Consider the following 4863-nt stretch of genomic DNA (forward strand, 5'->3'; position numbering starts at 1 on the left):
TATGTAGCTGGTATTGCTTGATTAAAAGTTACCTATTTAACATTTACATTTGGTGTATTATATTTAATAAAGGTAGAATCTGAAAGGTTGTTGTTGAATCACGCGAATACACCAGGATTCTTGGCCCCCGGAAGAGAAGAATTCAATCCAGGGCCAGAGACGAGGCTTAATCTCTCAGAGCTTTTGTGTAATAAAGTTTTATTAAAGTATAAAGGAGATAGAGAAAGCTTCTGACATAGGCATCAGAAGGGGGCAGAAAGAGTACCCCCCTGCTGGTCTTCAGCTGGATATTATATAGTCACTAGCAGTCTGTTAATGAAAGAAAGGAATGTCTTAAAATTCAGAATGGCACCAGGCCCCTCACCCGTAAGATGCATTTTGGGATAATCTTGGCACCAAATGGCTTATCCTGGGCCATAAAATGATTAACTTGAATCTTGAAGAAGGGCAGACCACCATACAAATAGTTTCATTTACATAGATTAGGGGAACAATATCTGAGTATAACATACTGGTTTGTCAAGTAGGTTCTGGGCCAAGAGGCAGAACCGACTTGGAGACAGAGTTTGGGGTAAAGGCATAGTACATTAGCATAGCTTAAGACGGACATTTCCATAAGAAAAAGGCATTGGTTATCTCTAGGCTCGAGAATAGCTAACTTCAGGCGAAACCAGGTGTCATTATGGCAACACAGTATTTTAAGAGAAACCTCCCTTAAATTTGTATAGAGAAGGAAAAAATATTGCTAGTTTGTTTCCTCCTGCCGCTTAAGAGAGATAAAAATGTCTGACACTTGCAGGCTATTTCCTCCATTTGGAGACCCCTCTCTCCTTGGGGACCCCTAGATTTCCTATCAACCTGCCTAGGAAATGACTCTCTCAAATCTATAGTAAACTTCAATACTTTCTGCATGTTTGATGGCATTCCAAGTGTAAATTAACCTACCAGTGTTTATATGAAATATACATGGACAGTAAGACTACAAATCAAACTATTGGGTTTCAAATTTTTTCTCTTCATGGAATTTTTGGGTTTATTTCATATATTTATCTCGTTATTACCAGATCCACTCCAAATGTTTACCAGAAATTGAGTTCCAGGATGTAGAAAGTAATAATGATTTAAAAGGACACTATTAACTGAAACTTGAGAATCATCAGGTTAGTGAGTGATTCTTTCCTTTGGGCCGTACATCAAGTTAGCAGAATCCTAGAATTACGCAAATTGCTTCCTATAATGATTATTTATATTAAAAGGCTACATTCAAAGTAACCTTTTTAAATACGATTGAAACATGGATCAGTCATTATTTTTAACATACTAGTGGCAGTGAGGAGTGTACGCATGTGCTTGTGTGCTCGGTCGTGTCTGACTGTTTGCAGGCCACCCGGCTCCTCTCTGTCCATGGAATGTTTGCCTCTAGTCATTTGTTTCTAAAAGGATTTAATGAAGTGGAATTCCCTTTTAAAAAACATACAGACCAAATTAATGAATTCATTTTGGGGGAAATATAGAAAGGATCACTTGAAATTCTAACTTTGAGATTTTTTTGGAATAAAGATATCCTCTTCAAAATGTAAAGGAAAGATCAGGCAACTTTTAGATCAACAGGTTTTTAACAGTGACCATGTAAATTGATCCCTGTTATTAAACTTCCCAAGTAAAATATAGAAACTAGAATAATTCATGAATCTTTAGTCCTACAAGTGAAAAAGCAATATTTATTTTCTAAGATCTCTAATTTGATATTGGTTAATTATATAAAGTTGTTAGAGAATTTAAAAGACTGGTCAGATTATCCAAGTTTCTAAATATCTTCAGCAAAGTTTCAGACAATTTCAATATGATTAATTGTTGCTCAGAATCATTTTTTATTTCATACTGTATTACTGGGACACCAAAGAACACTTTAACTATATCAGCTATGATATACAGATAGTTATGTTGAGAGATAACCAGAGATCTAGAATATTGTAAAATACCCTGAGACTGTCCCCAAAAAAGTGGGACTAAAAATTCTAAATTGGCTCTGCCTAATGCCAGTGTTAATTTTGGTCAAAAGAGATAATATGTGTAACTGAGAAGCTCAATATTTCAGGTAGTTTCTTAAAAAAAAGTTCTTCAGCCAGAGTTCTGTATATGTTGACTTAACTTCTTTTTCATTATTGATCAGTTACTTATTACAAAGTATCTATCTGGCATAATAGTAAAATGTTTAATACTGTTAGCTCTTGTGGTCAGTAAAGTAATGGCCCTCCAAACTGACCAGTCTTCATGCCCAAACCTGTGAGTATGTCACATGGCAAAAGGGAATTAAGGTTACAGAAGCAAGTAAGATTGCTAATCAGCTGACCTTTAGATGGGGAGAGGATCCTGGATTATCTGGGCGGGCAGAAGAGAGAACCAGAGAAATGGCATCTGAAGAAGGGCTCCACCACTGTTACTGGCTTTGAAGATGGAGGAAGGTGGCTAGGAGCCAAGGGATTGCAAGTGGCTTCTGGAAGCTGGAAAGGGCTGGTCCATTAGAGCCACCGCAGGATTGGTACCTGCGGACATCTTAATTTTAGCCTGGTGAAACCCATCTCCAACTTCTGACTTCTAGAAGTATAAGAAAATAGATCTGTATTGTTTAAGCCACCAAACTTGTGGTAGTGTGTGACATCAGCAATAGAAAACTAATACAGCTATAAGGGTTATCTCTCAAGAGCTGCTGGGAACAATATGAGATTCCTGCCTGAATTTTGATTCTTGGGGACAAAGCAGTTATGAGCTGTGAGTATTAAATAACCCCCTAGCTTTATTGTTCAGTTGCTAAGTCATGTCTGCCTATTTGCAACCCCATGGACTGCAGCACCCCAGATTTCCCTGTGCTTCACTATCTCCTGGAGTTTGCTCAAACTCGTGTCCGTTGAGTCAGTGATGCATCAAACCATCTCATCCTCTGTCACCACTTCCGCCTCCTGCCCTCAGCTTTCCCACCATCAGGGTCTTTTCCAGTGAGTCGGCTCTACACATCAGGTGGCCAAAGGATTGGAACTTCATCTTCAGCATCAGTCCTTCCAGTGAATATTCAGGATTGATTTCCTTTAGGATGGACTGGTTTGATCTCCTTGCAGTCCAAGGGGTTCTTAGTGGTCTTCTCCAACACCACAGTTCAAAAGCATCTTTTCTTCAGTGCTCAGCCTTTATGGTTCACCTCTCACATCCATACATGACTACTGGAAAAACCATAGCTTTGACTAGCTAGCTACTGCTTAGCTACTAGTGTTTATATAGAACTTAGATCTTAAGGTGGCTCAGATGGTAAAGAATCTGCCTGCAATGTGGGAGACCTGGGTTTGTTCCCTGGGTCCAGAGGATCCCCTGGAGAAGGGAATGGCTACGTACTCCCAATATTCTTCCTGGAGAATTCCATGGATAGAGGAGCCTGGTGGGCTATAGTTCATGCGGTCACAAAGAACTGAACACGATTGAGTGACTAACGCTAACACTTTAGATCTTAATACTTAGGGTTGATAGTAATAGTCCCCTGACACATGAGAGAATGTCGTTAATATGTATATTATGGACATTGATTGTTTAAAATGGCTTTGCTTTTCCTGCCAGCAAGCTGAGAGCCAAACTCCTGCATCACTTTTCCTGCCAGGAAGCTGAGAGCCAAACTCCTGCATCACTTGTAATTGTACTGTTAAAGAAGGCAGGCTCTGAAGCCAGATTCCCTTGATGCAGGTTCCTGGCCGAGCTTGTCAGCTGTGTTTAACCTTGGACAAGTTAGGTAACAGCCCTGGGCCTCAGTTGTCTGGTGTGTCAGGTGAAGATGGACGCACCTGCCCTCACAGGGATGGCGCAGAGCGCTTGCCTCAGTACTTGTCACAGTGGACGAGCCTTTCACGCTTTGCTGCTGCTGGAAGGGCCTCTGCAAGCAGTGTGCACTGGTGCGTCTTTCTGTGCAGCGACTGCCCGGACTCTCTTGTGCTGTCCTGCTGCTTTGCTTTCATTCTAGTTTCTTATCTTCTTTCTCTCTTCTATAAATGCCTATACCCTGCCTCTAAATTTCTTAGAATGAAGCAGGCCATAAGTTAGTATGTTACTCAGGGGGCAGTGGATTGCAAATGATAGAAATACTACTCAAACTAGCCAAAGCACACAAAAAAGTAAAATTTAACTCCCGTAATTGACACCTCCAGAAAAGAACTCAGATATAACTGGATCAAGAGCCTTCTGCTTTCTTCCCATTTTCTCATCTTTTCTCTCATCCCTCCCTTCTTCCCCCACCCCTCCACCTCCACACATACACACTCCTGAGTAAGCAGGAATGGTTACAGTGCTCACTGAGAACTTGTAGGAAATAGGCACACAGCAGTGCTCAGATTTGAATGCCGAAACAAGCTGAGTGCTCCCAAGACGCCGCTGGTTATGGCTCATGTTTGTCTGACAGTTGTGCTGTGTGAGCAAACCACAGAGCGGAGGTGTTACTGCTTACAAGTGCGTCTTTGGAACCACTCATTCGTTACTGATAAGGACTGAAGCATCGCCTCTGAACTGCTACCCTGGGAGTGGGGACTCCAGCAAAACTTTCCCCATTGTGTCAGCAGATGACTGAAAAGCTGTCTGTAGAGCATGGGATGTTCTTTCCTTCCGTGCTCACTAGCGTTGCTCCATCCCTGTCTGGTTCGCATTGTTTCCCATGAGAACCTTGCTGTCGCCGTTATCTCTGCTCCTCTGTATATAACATAGTTTTCCTCCCGTCGTTTTAATAGAGGTTTTCTCTTTATTACTGGTTGTAAGCAATTTCATCATGGTGTGCCTTGATGTATTTTTCTTCATTCTTGTCCTTGGGGTTTGTTGATATTCTTGAATTTA

The sequence above is a fragment of the Bos indicus x Bos taurus genome, chromosome 3 (genome assembly GCF_003369695.1).
Source record: "Bos indicus x Bos taurus breed Angus x Brahman F1 hybrid chromosome 3, Bos_hybrid_MaternalHap_v2.0, whole genome shotgun sequence".
Lineage (NCBI taxonomy): Eukaryota > Metazoa > Chordata > Mammalia > Artiodactyla > Bovidae > Bos > Bos indicus x Bos taurus.